At 42.2% G+C, this 17,142-nt stretch overlaps 1 long non-coding RNA gene across 1 annotated transcript in view; it reads left to right on the top strand.

The window, feature by feature from the left end:
- Nucleotides 1–2,763, top strand: part of LOC116068072 — an 11,564-nt gene extending 8,801 nt beyond the window's left edge. Inside the window, exon 2 of the long non-coding RNA XR_004109427.1 lies at nt 2,522–2,763. This is a non-coding gene — a long non-coding RNA (uncharacterized LOC116068072). The remainder of the gene's footprint in view (nt 1–2,521) is intronic.
- The last annotated feature ends 14,379 nt before the right edge of the window (nt 2,764–17,142 follow it).

The raw sequence follows: 17,142 nt of genomic DNA, 5'->3' as shown, positions 1-17,142 counted from the left end.
TGCAGTGATTGCATAAATGTAGAGGCCTAGATGCCACCATCCAGTTATAAATTCCAGATTTCTGTTCTGGGTCCCCTGTCCTGCCAGGCATGTTCCTGCTGAAGGGCATCAAAACTTATGATCTGATCCCTTCTTCAAATCCTAGTTCAAGTATTACATTTTCAATAAAACCTACCATAATGTACTGGCTGGTTTTGTGTGTCAACTTGACACAGGCTGGAGTTATCACAGAGAGGGGAGTTTCCGTTGAGGAAATGCCTCCATGAGATCCAGCTGTGGGGCATTTTCTCAACTGGTGATCAAGTGGGTAGGACCCCTTGTGGGTGTTGCCATCCCTGGGCTGGACGTCTTGGGTTCTATAAGAGAGCAGGCTGAGCAAGCCAGGAGAAGCAAGCCAGTAAGGAACATCCCTCCATGGCCTCTGCATCAGCTCCTGCTTCCTGACCTCCCTGAGTTCCAGTCCTGACTTCCTCTGATGATCAACAGCCATGTGGAAGTAAGCTGAATAAACCCTTTCCTCCCCAACTTGCTTCATGGTCGTGATGTTTGTGCAGGAATCAAAACCATGACTAATACACATAACATCATCATTTAAAATAGAAGCCAACTTCTAATCCCTTTTGGCATACTTTTGTTTTCTTAGCACTTGCCACTTTCTGATATTCTATAGTTAAGTTACCCCCGCATTACTTATTGTCTGACATACTACAGTAAGTTACATGGGCATTACTTATTGTCTACAGCTGTGGACTTCTTGCCAGAAGGTAAAGTCCACCCAAAAACTGGGATTTTATCAGCTTGAGTTGCTGAAGCCTTTCCAGAGTAATGTCTGTATGTATTATAGTGGACACATGGTCCTTGGGCTCACAGACAAGCACTAGGGGAGCTGGGAATGTCAAACACACAGGGTTAGCTCCTCTATGGGAGAGATATATATCTGTTTTCCAACCAGAAGGCTGGGAATGGATATCATTAATAGCCTGGTGACCTGTGCTATCTGTAGGGTCAGGCCACATTGAATCCCCCAGATTGTTATGTCTATCCTAGACTCTTCTTCCATAGACCTTTATCTTGAGCATTGCTTCTCACTCAATAGAACCCATCCTTAAGGGAGATGTTGCATGTACTTTGTAGATTTGGGACCTCTACAATATCCTAAAACATACCAGGTCCTCCCCTATGCCCTTATCATAGATATAGAACCCATTCTTAGGGGAGAGGTCAGATGTACTTTGCAAAAAGAGTTTTGATGGACACATAAAGAGTTTGATGTACACCTAATATACACATAACAATAAGTATACATGGGATTGGGATAACTGTTACCAGGAATCTTTTTTCCAAAATTGTACTTAATGTGTTGTACTTAATGTGTTATACTTAATGTATTGTACTTAAATGCCTAACAAACTGCCCTGTGTCAGACTCCAAAAGCTTGAACCAACACCAAATACTGAGTCGTGTTGAAACAGATTTCCTTCTAGCCTCATGTGCATTGTACTCTGCCAGCCCTGATGTTCTCAGAGAACCCAGGGACTTCATTTTTTGTTTGTTTGTTTGTTTTTTGACACAGGGTTTCTCTGTGTAGCCCTGGCTGTCCTGGAACTCATTCTTTAGACCAGGCTGGCCTCGAACTCAGAAATTCACCTGCCTCTGCCTCCCAAGTGCTGGGATTAAAGGTGTGTGCCACCCTTGCCCAGTGAGACTTCATTTTTATTACAATTCTTAGCCCTATTACTTTATAGGCTTTGGTCTTTATTTCAAGCTTTGTTTTTCTGGGTCCAGGCTATTTAGTCTGCCTGAAGGCATTTCCCAGAAATATATGTTTCATAGCTAATACCACTAAACAGGTTTTTATCCAGGATGATTAAATGTTTCTGAAATCCATTTGTTGCAAGAATATGGTTGCTGCATTGTGCTTTTAATATTCTCAAATAGATTGAAATTGAAAAGAAAAATGTATTTGGCCTGACTCTCTGATTCGCCATTTCCTAGAATTTCTAGATAGATATATATTTGGTTTACATTTCTACTTAGAGTCAGGACATTCCTAATTTAGAGACTGTAAGAAAGTCCCAATGAAAAATTCCATAAATTAGATTCTTAGATTGAAAGTATATACATCAACTTGAAAGTGTAGAATCAATAGGATAGTCTAACCCTGAGTAGTTTATTTTAGGCATACTTAAGCATATTTTGGTAAAAACTTTTCTGGTGACAATTAATTCAATCCTGTGTGCACAATAAAGCTTCCGATGAATCACCTTGAGGAACAAAGTAAGCTAAATAAAACTCTATAAAAGTATACCTGAAACCTTTCAACAAGAGGTTCTGTAGATTGACAGAGGAAAACAAGCTTTGATAAATGTCAGGAGTTGGGGATTGTCCAGTGTGGTCACCAGCCACAGATAGCCCAAAAGTCACCAGGCTATTAAACATGCCTGCTCCCAGGCTTCTGGGTAGATAACACGTTATACATTCATTCCCATTAAGGAAGAACTCTGTGTGTTTAATATTCCAGGTTCCTCTAAGTACGTGTATGTGAGCACAAAGACCTCCATGCCTCCTCCAACCTTTATGTGTGTTCCAGGAAATGAACTCTAGTCTTCAGGCTTGTTCAGTGAGCACCTTTACCTTTGCACCGTCTTACAGACCCAAGCAAGAACTTCCCAAAAAAGGACTTCAGTGTCTCAGGGAATTCTCAAAAAAAATCAATTCAAAAATATTATATTTAAGGACAACAATAAAAAGAAATCAACACAATCAATGGGTTAATGAAGTGGGTAGTTCACAAAGAATGAAGTAGAAACAGCCAATAAACATGTGAATACTAAGCATTTTTATTACCAGCCATGATAGGAACTCAGAGAAAAGCCACAATGAGATTCTCCTCCCAAACCCACCTCCCTTCCCCATCCCCCACTCTTCCCCTCCCTACCCTCCCACCCCCACCCCCACTCACCTCAGTCAGCATGTAGTCATTAAGAAAACAACAGCATATGTTGGTGAAGATGTTGACAAACGGGAGCCATTGTACACTGGTAAGAACCTAAACTATTCCAGCCATTATGGAAGTCAATATGGACATTCCTCAGAACACTAAAATGGATCAACTGTGCGACCCAGCTACGCCACTCCTGGGTATTTACCCAAAGCATTGCAATTCATCAGATCACAGAAATATTTGTGCATCACTGTTTCTTATTAAATTATGGAATTAACCTAAGTATGTGACCACAGAAGAGCAGATACTGAAAATATGGTGAATATGCATGTCTTAGGGTTTCACTGCTGTGAAGAGACATGATGATAAAGGCAACTCTTATAAAGGACAACATTTCATTGGAACTGGCTTATGGTTTCAGAAGTAGTTATGACAGGAAACACGGTGGATTGCAGGCAGACATGGTACTGGAGAAGGACTAAGAATTCTGTAGCTCTTAAAGCATTTTCTAATCCAAGACCCCAAGTCCACATTCCTCCAAACAAGAACAGGGTCAGGCCTATCACAGCAATACCTTATTCCTGATAGTAACTTTTGTCTTAGTTAGGGTTTTGTTGCTGTGAAAAGACACCATGACCACAGCAACTCTTATAAAGGAAATCATTTACTAGGAGTTGGCTTACAGTTTCAAAGCTTCAGTCCATTACCATCACGGAGAGAAGCATGGCAGGGTCCAGGCAGACATGGTGCTGGAGAAGGAGCTGAGAGTTCTACATCCACAGCTGGCAGAAGTGTGTCATTGGACATAGGAGACCTTAAAGCCTACCCTGCCCCCAGCCAAAGTAACACACTTCCTCCAACAAGGCCAAACCTACTCCAACAAGGTCATACTTCCTCCCTATGGACCAAGTATTCAAACACATGAGTGTATGGGAGCCATTCCTATTCAAACCACAGCATATGCAGAATGAAAATTATTTTCAGCCATAAGAAGTAAGTTATGTCACTTTCAGGAAGAGGGATGCAGCTGAAGATGATCATAAGAAGTTGAGTCCTCTCTGAAAGACACAAGCTGAGTGGCTCCTCCTACTTACGGTGCCTAGACTTTATACAGATACATAAATCCACGTATGTAGACATGAAAGAAGCAAAACTGCTCATCAGATCAAGGAAACTAACAGAATGGGAAGGGGAGAAAAAGAGAAAGGGAGTGTCCTGGCTAGTTTTGTGTGTCAACTTGATACAGGCTGGAGTTATCACAGAAAGGAGCTTCAGTTGAGGAAATGCCTCCATGAGGTCCAGCTGTGGGGCATTTTCTCAATTAGTGATCAAGGGGGTAGGGCCCCTTGTGGGTGGTGCCATCCCTGGGCTGGAGGTCTTGGGTTCTATAAAAGAGCAGGTTGAGCAAGCCAGGAGAAGGCAAGCCAGCAAGGAACATCCCTCCATGGCCTCTGCATCAGCTCCTGCTTCCTGACCTGCTTGAGTTCCAGTCCTGACTTCCTCTGGTGATCAAGAGCCACGTGGAAGTGTAAGCTGAATAAACCCTTTCCTCTCCAACTTGCTTCTTGGTCATGATGTTTGTGCAGGAATAGAAACCCCGACTGTGTTTTCTCCATTGTAAAGCCCAGTCCCCCTGAGCCCGGCTTGTGTGTGTGTGTGTGTACTGTGTTTGTCTTTTCTTCAATCCTTCAACAGCCCAATCTGATCCATCACTGGAGCAAAGCAAAGGTGCAATAGCCAGTCACACTTTCTAAAAACTGCTAGGGAAATGCAATCATTTTCTCCCTAAAAACACTTGCATATATAATGTTTCCCTTCATACAGAAGTACTACTAGGTCTAGAGCCCATTCATCTAATTATGTCTAAGAGTCAAAACCACATTGTCTTCAAATGTAACTTAAAGTGACCAGTAACTTTTTTAAAAAGTTCACCTTGAGTGCTGATGGTAATGAATCCTGGTGACGATAAGCCACACATGCTGACTCAGGCATGTGGACCACATGGGTAGCCCAACATGTTCTCATTTCCTGCTTAGCATTTTTTAGATTGACTTAGCTCACTGACTATTAAAAGCACAATTATCCCATGCACTGGGCTTGGGTTGGGTTTTAATGTAACATGCACAATTTTTAGCTTGATTTTAAATTACAAGTGGAGTTTTGTTCCAAGCAAGAGTCATCTGACTTGACTAATGATACACTTGTAGAGAATAATAATAATGCTAGAAATTAGTTTCCTAACGTAATCTAATTGGTTAAGTGTGTGATTACCGCATGTGCATGTAGCCTGCAAGCTTCAGTGTTTTGTCTCTCCTCTGGGGTTGCATGTCACCACATCTGGCTCTACAAAGATTGCATCTCAATCTTTGTTAAACATAAAAGTATTTCCTCCAGCTTACCTTTTGTCTTTTAGTTCTTTTTATGATATCTTGAACATATCTATATTCTACATTTAAAATAGCCAAGTTATCAATCTACATTTTGTCACCTTGGTGTCCCTGTAATGGTGACTCTTTGCTGTCACCGTGACTGGGTGTGTAATCACCTAGAAGACATACCTGGGGGATGTCTGTAAGGTGTTTCTGGGGAGTTTTAACTGAGTAGGAAAGACAGCCTCCTTATGGGCAGTACCATCCATCCCACCGGCTGTGGTCCTCAAGCAGACACACAGGGAACAATCCACCCAAGAGGCATCGGCATTCCTGTTTCCTAAACGCAGATGCCGTGTGAGCAGCAACATCAACTCCCTCTGCCACAGCTTTCTGCCGTGATGGAGCATGTCCCCTTACTAACCGAGCACTGAGTTAAGTACTTCTAAGCTGCTCCAGTCTCAGCCGTGAAGAGGGAAGGGAAGAACTTGCACTTTATGCTTCCCACTGGGGATCATGGTGCATGCTTTCTAATGGTTCTGTTTCAAGTTAATAGCCTCGTCCATAGAGATGACTGTTCTTATCTGACCTACTGCATTGAGTCACCTTGCATTCCTTAAATTGTCGTATGTTGTTTTAATACATGACTAGATCATTTTGGAGCTTCACCACGATTATGTAAGTGGTATAGTGGTGGCCTTAGAATGCCTAGTCACCAGGGAGTGGCACTATTTGAGGATTATAAGGGTTAGGACGTGTGGCCTTGCTGGATGAAGTGTGTTACTTGGGGCAGGCTTCAAGGTTTCAAAAGACCATAGCAGGCCCAGTCAAGCTCTCTCATGCTCTTACTCTCTCTCTCTCCCTCTGTCTGTCTGTCTGTCTGTCTGTCTGTCTGTCTGTCTGTCTACTGATCAGGATGTAGCTCTCTGCTACTGCTCCAGCACCTGTGGCATGCCACCATGCCCCCTGCCATGAGGATAACAGATTATGTCTCTAAAACTATAAACAAGCTTCCAATTAAATCTCTTTTTGTAAGAGTTGCCTTGGGCATGGCGTCCCTTCTCAGAAATAGAGCAGGGACTAAGGCAGTCATTACTCCGTAATTTCTGTGCTGTTTGCAGTCAGATTGTAATGGTCATATGGTTAGCTTCGTAGGTTGTGTGTCATGCATTTCTTCCTTATTCATACTCTAAAATGATTTAGTGGCCTTGATCAGCACTAATTTGGGACAATGCCTGTCTATATTGTCTAGGCTGACAAAACTCCAAGGCCAAGTAACCTCTTGCCTCAGCATCTGAGTAATTGGGACTAGGACTGCTGTAGGTTTGAAGGGTGCATCTAAACACTCCATCAGCTTCCTCCAAGCTTATCCATGTAGATACGAGTCATTTGTGTAGATTTCCTAAACCCACTTGCTAAAGCGTATTTCTTTAAGTCATTCATTTCATCCAGGGTTTCAGCTGTATTTGTATGAGACTATACAAAACTCTACCATAAATATGTATTTATGCTTTTCCCAGCACCGAGACTAAGGGGGTGGATAGGTTGTCTGGCTGTTTAGGAGTCAGGTTTTTTTGTTTGTTTGTTTGTTTTGTTTTTTAAGATATTATTCCGTTCTGCTTATTTTTTTAAAAACTGATTTAAAGTTTGTTTTAATCTACATATTCTTAACCTGAGTGTGCTTATGTTTGTGGATGTGTATGCCACAGCCGGCTTTGGAGGTTAGAGGACAATTTGGTGGGTTCTTTGCTTTCACCATGTGGGTCCTGGGAATGGAACTCAGGTAATCAGCTTGGTAGCAAGTGCCTCTGCCTGCTGAGCCATCTTACCAGTCCTTACAGACTGAGTATGACTACTGTCTGCATTAATCCCTTCCAATTCACTTTGGTTTAATTTGATATTTTCTTGAATATGTGCTTTATATAACTTACTCCGAATAAGATGCTGCAAGAAGATACTCTATTTCAACTTAAGGTTTGTTGAAGGGGACATTTTTGCTATTTTAAACTTATCAGGGAGATTTGAGTTAAGAATGAATCATGAGCTGGAAAGAACTTAGAACCAGGAAAGGTCCAGCTAGCTCAGCTCTGGCACAGCAGGCATTATTTATAGACGGTGAAGGGAAGTACAGAAATAGGGCTGATTGGTTCCTGTTCTACCCTTTGCCTTGTTGGAATGTGGTCCGATCAGCTGGAAGCCTAGGATTGGCTGAAATCTGGCTGCTTATGGTTGGCCAAGGCTAGGCTGTTGTTATACTTCCAAGTTAGGCCTGAGTTGTTAGTCAGGCTGTTCCAGTTCCTTACTGGGAACTCAAAGCAGGGCTCCTGCCTCCTGACAATGGCTTCTGCTATTTATTTCACAAGGTGGATTATTTGTAGTCTAAGGGTCTTCAGCACTCTACAAGTCTTTTTAATAAGGAAGCATATGATGTTTAAATTAAGGTGTGTTTCAATCGCAATTATTTTCAATTAAGCTCTCTTGCTAGGAAAAAAAAGAAATAGAAAGCAAACAGGCAAAGTTCATTACATCTCATATAAAGGAAAGCTGACTTGTGAACACTAAATAGTTTGTGCAATGACAGACATACAAGTCTTGTAGAGCTATGTCAGAATCAAAGTAGTGTGGAGTTATCAGAATCCTCGATATAAAACCAATGCAAATTTCAGCCTGATGTTCAGTGAGAGCTCCTTCAATACATTGTGTCAAACTGTCAAAGTCCTCATCTGAGCCCAGCAGCCCAAATTTAGTATAGAATGGACATATGGGAAGACCATGCTTTGTCAGAATTCTTTATTTGATCTTGAGATAGTGGTCCAAACTGATGTTGAACTCATAGTAATCCTGCCTCATGCTTCCAAGGGAAATGATTACAGATGTGAGTCTCTGTGCCTTACCAAGGCAGGTTCAACTGCATCTCAAACATGTTGTCATGTTCAGATTGCTGGATCAAAAGACCAGCAATAGCCAGCTGTTTTCCTGCTAGAAGCTGGGTGTGTTGGCCTGTTTGAGAACCCTGTAAATGTTTGCCCAGATGGCATGTGCTAGTCAATATGTGGGGCTCATCACACTGTGGCTGCCTGCACATTCCAGTGTTACTGGTCCTGCTGGTCCATAGTTTGTTGGTGTTTCACTTATATAAAAATGAGGCTTTCTAGGGGCTGAGAAGATGGTTCAGTGTTAGGAGCTAGCTTTGCAAACACAAGTGTTGCTAGCTTGGATTCCCAAATCCAGCAAATGCTGGGTGGGCATATTAGTCTACCTCAGAAGGCAGAGATGGAATCCGGAGGACAAGCTGGCCAGTAGCTATATCTAAAGTTCTGGGTTTGGTTGAGAGACCCTGCCTCGGTAACTGAGACAGAAAAGGGATTGTAGATGATTCCCAACATCACCCTGGGGGACTCCAGATGAACATGCACATATCACACATCCTTACACATGAAATGGAGAGAGAAAACAACCTTCAGGGTCCTGGAAGTGCCTCATCAGCACAGTTTGCTCTCACCTCTTCCTCCTGTTTATTTTGAGACAATATCTTACCATATTGTACAGGAGGAAAAAGCAGGAGGAACATGAGTTCAAGGCCTGCTTGTGCTAAAGAACAAACAGGCCAGATGTGGTGAGTACAGAGACCCAGACTCAAAAAGAAAAAAGAGAAAAAAAATTAAAATTAGAAATAAAGCTTAGTGACATAGACCTATAATTATAGACCTATAATTCCAATTACTAAAGATGCTGAGACAAAGAGGACCAGAAGCTCAATGCTAGCTTGAGCTGCATGGTGAGTTCAAAGTAAGCCTGAGCAACTTAGTGAGGTCCTGTCTCAGAAAAGAAAGAACTCCAGGAATCTTGCACAGTGGTAAAGATCTTGCCTGCATGAACAAGGCTCTAAATTCAATCCCAGTAATGAAAAAAATAAATATTGTAACTACCATGCTCCAGAATCTTCTGTGCATCTGAACCCTGTGCTCAGGGTTCCCTATGTCCCCATGTTTGCCACAACAGCCAAGATACAGAGTCAGCCTAAGTGTCTACCCCTCTGGAGAAATACTCTCTCTTGGAAGCAGCTCACAAAGTTACAGGACTTGTGAGGCCCCTCCCTGCCTGAGCAGAACAGCTGTGGTAGATGAGACTGTAGGCAGGCAAGGCTTCTTGCACCAAGATGTGGAGGGAGCTCAGGACACGGCTTTTGTGGGTCATCTCTGGTGTGTGTGTGTGGTGGGTAGGGGAGGTGAATTATTGGTGATGCAGCTGGACTTGAATGGAATTGTTTCTTTGGTTTGCCATAAGTGTCCTGTCTGGATGAGGAAGTATTTGTTCAAGTCTCCTCAGGAAAAGTCAAGCAATACACCTGGTACCTGGGTAGGGACTGACAGAACCAAGAGGAGCTGGGGAGGATTTGCTTGGCTCCTGTAATTGGTGATGAACAATGAACTTGAGGCTGATCTGAGGGCAGTGTCTGTGGAGTAATTCTGACATGGTTCTGACATGATTCTTTCTCCCTCTGGTGCAAGATGGTGTGCTTCCTTGCTCTAGAGTAGCTGCATGCTTCCTACAATGTGTGATAGGACATGCCACCAAAGCTGTGCTATCTGAGAGTGAATCTCCTCTGGGGTGAGGTGGCTGTCCTCCTTATGTAGTATGCATTAGTATGCCTCCTTATTGAGTGGAGTCCATTTTACGACTATCTCCCAAATAGCTGATGGGTTTTGTGGGACAGTGTTCTACGTGGGCTGGGATGGGTGCTGTGTGGCCTTTGCTATGGCCAGTAAGGCGTGCAGTTGAAACAAAGCTGTTGGCCAGAAAGAAGTTGTGCATGTAAAGAGGAATCACAAGAGGAAAGCCACAGAGATGCTCTCCTTTCTGCACTGGCCTCTGATTTGGCAAAGAAAGTGGATGAAGGGAGTATGAGAAAGAAGTGTTAGTTTGCCATTTCATACAGCAGCTGGCAGGATGCAGGGAAAACAATATGAACCGGATCCAGAAGCTTGGAACCCAGGGGAAGAATCAGACAGTGAAGAGGGAGACAGTGAGGTATCTCCAATCTTTAATAGAATCCAATCTTTAATAGAGAGGGAGGGAATATCCATGATTCGAGCATGCAGCCTGGGACCCTTAAGAATGGTTCAGGGTAGGAAGCCATGATCATCAGGAAATGCTCTGCATTTAAACTCCCTTAACTGGGGAAGACTTCCAAATAATGAAAAACATTGCCTAAGATTGCATATGGGAACAGATGAGTCTGTAATGTAACTACTTATCCTATCTTGAAAAAGAAAAAAAAAAAAAGACTATACAGCCTGAAGCAATGAGAGAAAAGTGCCACTGGCTGAGGTCCCCATAATGATCAGCAGATGGAAGTCAGTACAGAGAGGGTAGGCAGCAGTAAGGTGACTGGGCACCAGAGAGATATCTGTATGCCAAAGGTGTTTATGGGAGAGCTAAGAAAGAGGAAGTGGAGTCAGCAGAGACCTCAAGACTCTGAGTCCTGTGGTGGGTACAATCTTTACAAGATAGGATTCAGACTAGCACAGAAGTTGAGTTTGTATGGCACTAAGCTCTCAGAATCTGAGAGAAGATAAAGAACTCTGTCTAGGTTACTTGAAGGCAAATGTGACATATATAGTGTTGAGCTGGAGTTCCTATGACAAATGAACAGAACACCAAATGTAGTGATTGTGAGCTTCTGAAGGCTTTAAAATTTACACAATGCACAAATGATAAAATAGTGAGTGTGAAAAAAAGCTAAGCTTACTATATGGATAGGCAGTCATGCCCTAGAGAATGCAGTAGCAATTCTCCTGTGCACGAAAGGACAGAATGAGGACTGTTCGCCCAGCTTGGAGCCCCTTCAAGTAGCTGGGTGTAGCTGATGAAAACACAAAGATCATGTGTTGGCCCAGAGCCTACAAGAACCACGGAGCTGGCTCCAGTGGCAGTCATGGCCAGCTAAGAGACAGCTTTGCTTTCCCTTGGCCCTGAGCTGGGTCAAAGAGCACAAAGAGACCAGCTGAGGTGGGAAATGCACAGCAGCTGCAAGGTGACAGTAGTACCTTAGGATAAAACATCTAGGTAGTTCAGAGCAAGCCATATGTAGGGGCTAGATGGATAAAGTACCCCATCTGTGTACCCAACGTTGCTCTTTTGACAAAACAACTGATCCAAGTGACAGAATTATTTTATGCACACCGACTCACTCACACTGACTTTTAAATAATCCCTTAGCTATGTAAGACCAACTTGCACTGGATGATGGCCTTCAGATGAAGATCCTGGCCACCTTTTGTAAAAAGTTTTCATTACATATTGTTAAATTGAGTCTTTAAAATATTTAAAAAGAACTGCTGCAAGGATAGTAATTAGCATCTGAGGAGTTGATAAAGGCGCCTGAGTGAAAAGGGCATAAAGGAATAAAGCCGTAAGGGAATAAAAGGGAAGCCTCAGGAGAAGGGGCAGCCTGATCTCCCTTTGAGTTGCGGGCTGGGGAGACATCATGAATCATGCAGGATATCACCACAGTTGTTGATTGCATACTGAAGACAGAACATCCTTTGGTTGCCAGATAGGGAGCTTCCAGTTCAGTCTGTGATTCCTGCAGAGAATAAGTGACTGTTGCTATGGCACCATGGTCCACTTAACTATAACTGGAAAGAAGAAAGTAATCACACATTTATAGCATCCCCTCCTAGGATCATGCAACTTTATGAAGCAGGGTGAAGAATTTGAGACTAGAGGAATGAATGGACTGTTGTATGGGCATTTTCTTCCCCCATTGACTTCTCTGCAGCAAGGAGAGAAGCACCTACCACTTCCGAGGCTCATGAAGCTGTTATAAGATTCACAAGGCTCCTCCCCACCTAAGCAGTTAATGTTTTCTGGGGAGCAGACACTCTCTAGCAGGGTGACCTGCCTGTAGCTATGCAGGGATCTCCAGGGATGCAGCTTCCATGGGTCCTCACCTGGGCCATGATGGGCTTTTCTGTGATGTAGCTGTTACACCTACAAGCCTGTAAGTAACCCTGATATACTCAATGACCCCCTAAGCTACACTTGGGTAGAACCATTTCTTTCTGTGTGCCCTTAGCTGGGGTGAACAAGCACTTGTTTATGCCTACCCAGAAAAGGCCATGCCACACCTGCAAATGGGTAAGGAAAACAGGATTAAACAGACTCTGAAAAGAAGGGAGCCTGTGTTGTGGGGTCAATGTATTATCTCTGTAGTGAAATAAACCAGGCACAGAAAGACAAATACTATGTGGTCCCAGTAATATAGACTCTAAAAGTGTAAAACTCACGGGAGCACAGTGGAATGGGGGTTGCCAAAGGTAGCAGAACATGGGAAAATACTGGCAGAAGGGCACACATTTCAGTTACTCAGTTATCAAATGGTTACAGTAGTCAGTACTATACAATTCAGATTTTATAAGGAGATTGGTCTTCAATGTTTATATACAAGAACACAAAAAAAGGAACATATGTGTATTTAAACAGACAATGTTTTTCCTCCATAATAAATCTTTCCTTGTTATTAAGGAGATTTTGTAAACAAATTTGATCACTGCATGAGTTATACAAATACATTATGTAGCAACTTTTCTTAAAACCAGTTATTTGTATTTCTGGGTATGCCGTGTTAAGGTTTGCATGTGAAATCATAGGGCAACTTGCAGGTACTAGGGATTAAACTCTAGGTCATCAGGCTTGCCAGCAAGTTCCTTTAGCTGCTGAGCCATCTTATCAGCCCTATTTTGCTACTAAAAAAAAATTTCAGTGTCTATATTGTAAACATTTCTTAGACAAGCCTTTGAGATTGTTATTTATTTAGAGACAGCGTCTTTCTACACAGATTAGGTTGGCTCTGAATTGTGGTCTTGCTGCCTCTTCTAAGTGTTGGAATTACAGGCACACTACCACGAAGGCTTTCAAATTCTTTACACTTAATGGTGGATCCCATTGTCGGGGAACTAGGTTGGATATGAAGTTATGATCACTTTGGCGTAGACTTGCTGGAAAGGCAAGCTGTATTCATATAATGGCAGGAGGAGTTCAACAACTGTTCTCATGCTAACACTGCCTTACAAGAGAAAAATGCCACCAACAACCATAACAATGGGTTATGGGTTTGAGCAGTTGAAGTAGGACCATGCACTCTGACATACCCTCCTCTAAATTAAACAGCATCAAGACTATACATCTTCACTTTTCTTCAGGATGGCTTTCTACTTCTATTTCTGAGCATCCCTTTTTTAGGCTCCTCAGGATTTTCTTTTCTTGAATGTTCAACAGTATTTTTGTCCCCAGCTCTTTGAATGTCCCTTAGGAATCTCACACTATGTCCTCAGTTAAACTCATCTCTTTTCTCCTACACTCATTGTAAATTTTGGTTGATGACATCATCAACCACCCAGGCCAACCTAGTCAGAAACCTAGATCTTCTAAGTTGACATCTCATTTCTGTATCTAGTCACTAGTTTGTTCAGTTCTATCTGTTAGATAACTCAAGTATCTCCTGTTTCTCCTTGTGGGTCTCCCTTTCCTCAGTTTCTTTGGCCATTGGCCTACAAGGGTGAGGGGAGCAGAGGCATGGGACAGTAGGGTTCAGACAGCTGTGAGCACAGCAGAGTGACTTCCAGGATCAGCTTCGACCTTATTCAAAGTGAACAAGGGCTGTATAGATTTGGGGGAGTGGGTGGGGTTTGTCAGGGTGGGTGTGTCCGATTGGCTAGGGCTGAGGTGCTGGGCATGCCTCATTTACATGAAGAGGAATTCCAAGAACCTGATGGGCAAGTTCTTACCAGGAGAGAAGTTGAACCTGTATTCTGTCTATGAACTATGTGGCTTTCCTCAGAGGTTATTGGGGTTATAATTGGAAAGGACCGATTGGTTATAACACAGTATTTAATTATCATACAGCAGAAAAGACTGAGCAGGATTTATGTGCTGAATCATGCAAGGCTTGCAGGAAGCTCTATGCAGGGTCATCCTCTAGATAAGGTCAGACACCTGAGCTCAGAGACATTCTTCAGATAAGGTCAGGCAGAGAAGAGGAAGCCCTGCTGAGAAAGGGAGTCCTCCATTTTGCATGGAGTTCAGAGGGCTATCCAGACATGGTAGATTGTGACCTTAATAGCAGGGTCTTCCAACATCTCCTAAGCTACCCTATTCAAGCTTTTATCACTGCAAACTACTTTCACCAGTGTCTCTGCCATTGTCATTCAACTCATAATCTTATATACTGCTACCAAAGGGTTCTGTTGTTGTTGTTTTGAGATTCTACAAAGCACATGCTGGCTATGAACTTGTAAACACATGCACACACATAAACACAGGTGAAGAAGAGGATCAGCAGCAGTGTTGTGAAGGGGGTACAGACAGTGAATAGAATCACAGTAATTATACATTTGCATGAAGTTGTTAGAATGTTATAAACTTGAAAGTGATGATGGCGTCAGAATATGCTGCACTAAAAACCACTGAGTTTTGTAAGTGGACGAATTGTATGTTATGTAAATTGTTTACCAATAAAGATTTAAAAAAAAAAACCCTTTGATAGAATAGCCATTGTGAGTTGTAGTTAATTCCACTAAACATAACTCTTGTCTCCTGATAGTTAAGTCCAAATAACTGAATGTATAATGGAAGTTTAGCAATTATAAGTTTGCAGACTGTATTCCTAGATACTTCATGATCCAGCTCTAGCTTAGCTCTTCCCTCTGTCTACTATCTCTCCTAAATACCCATCCTGAATGCCAGTCCTCAGAGTGCTGCTGAGTCTCAGCTCAGCCGTAAAAGTAGCATCAGATGTTATCTGGATGCTCTAAGAAAGGAGATGAAAGAGCTATTTATCTTCCCCAGACATTTCCTCATTGATCCAAACAATTCAACTCGAAATAAAAGTCTTGGAAGCTTAAAAACAATGAAGGTATTTTCTTGATTAGAAGCTTGCAATCTCATGTAAACTAGGAATAAAAATGTCTTTAAAAAGTTTATATCCCTTTTGGTTTGCAACAAACTACGTAACATCGCCATACTTACTGTGGATGGCACCAAGTCCCCAGTCTAAGGTGCAGACTCAGACTTCAGCCTCAACTCAGCTGGGTGCATCACTGACAAGTTCTGGCCCCTCTAATCTCTTCCTGATGAGCTGTTTGTGCTTCTAACTCTGAACACGTACAGCTGGGATTTTACCATAGGATAATTTGTTATTTTTCTTTGGTTTCTTCCATTATGTCAGAAGATCCAGAATAAAGAAAGAACATACATACATATAGCTGTATGTATGTATGTATGTATGTATGTATATACAATTAAAAGAACATAAATACATACATAGTTGTATGTGTATATGTATGCATGTATGTAGGTATGTACATGTCTATACAATTAAAACATTTCTGGGACCAATGATATGACTCAATGGATAAAGGTACCTGTCACCAAGCCTGACAACCTAAACCTTGCCCACAGAACCCACATGGTGGAAGAGACCTGACTCCACAACGAATGAATGTTAAAAAATAAATTAAAAAGTACATTTCCTTCAAAAGATGTAGTATGAGGGCTGTAGGAGCCAGAGGGAGGGATGACAACAGCTTGAGTGTGCTCACGATACAAGAAGACACCTGCACATATGAACAACCCATGGCTATGACTACAGACTGGAGACCTAACTTCTTTGAGCCAAGAGAAAGTCAGGAGGTTCAACCCCAAGACGAGTACCTACTGACAACTGAGTTCTCTTGTCAGGGGGAGTGACTCAGCCTCGGGCACTGGGTCCTTAAGAGGCCACCCATGGGGGCAAATGGCCCTGTACTCATGGACACACAGGCATACAAAAGTGGCCACTGAGCGTGCTTATGGGTAACAAGTACTCATTTGCTCTCTCTGTTCTTAACTTTTATTTCAGGCATTTCCTATCGACTTAATGGTCTTTCGTGTTGGTAAAAAGCAGTGTGTGGGTCAATCTTTGTATGAAATGCTATGCACATATAAACATAACATTTTTCATAACTGTATTGTTTATACATTTGCACTGAGTAACTATGAGTGTGTGAAAATTCTCTTTCTGGATCAGATACAATGTGCATTCTATGGGTTTAAGAGGCAGGGGACAGACTGCTGTTTTCCTATCAGAACTTTCTCTGTGGACACTGTCACTGGAAATGGCAGGAATCATGAAGCTAGCAGGGCTGTTGGACACAGTTCCAGCAAAGAGAACTGGGTCAGAGGCTGCAATGGCTGTCCTTCTGACTCTCACTTCTGGGTTTTGGTCTCTGCGTGTTGCATTCTTGGTGACATTCTGTATTATGATTCATTTTATGACTTTTCCTGAGAAAAGTCCTAAAATAAACATTATCTGGCCCTGAAAAAAGTACGTTTCCTATGTGTAAAGATGTATTTCACAGACCTGTTGTGACATGTCAATGTGTTGGTGCATATTTAAATCATGTAATGCACTCTCTAACATACAGGTAGTGGCAGATAAATGAATGTCTGTATCTGGGTACAGCTTCGGCCCATGAAGAGGCCCTGCTACAGAGTCCTGAGGCAAACAATGCTAAGTGCATGTTCATAAAGGAGCTATGAAAATGCAGGAAGTGCTCAAATTCCCAAAGTGGTCACTACTTAGGTAAGATGCCTCTCCAGTGATCTGTTGGCAGAAATGATATTGACTATGTTTTAAGGCTTAATAATTTAAAGTGAACGTCTTAAGACCCAAGGATGGGAAAGAAATATAATTTCAATTATAAATTTCTAGACCTTGGGGGGAAATTTATTAAAAGGAACATGTAAAACAACTTCACATTCAGAAAACAAAAGCCCACGAATGTC

This window comes from Mastomys coucha, unplaced genomic scaffold (genome assembly GCF_008632895.1).
Source record: "Mastomys coucha isolate ucsf_1 unplaced genomic scaffold, UCSF_Mcou_1 pScaffold22, whole genome shotgun sequence".
Classification (NCBI taxonomy): Eukaryota; Metazoa; Chordata; class Mammalia; order Rodentia; family Muridae; genus Mastomys; species Mastomys coucha.
Note: the sequence above shows the minus strand (reverse complement) of the source record. Positions and strands in the feature narration are given on the sequence as shown.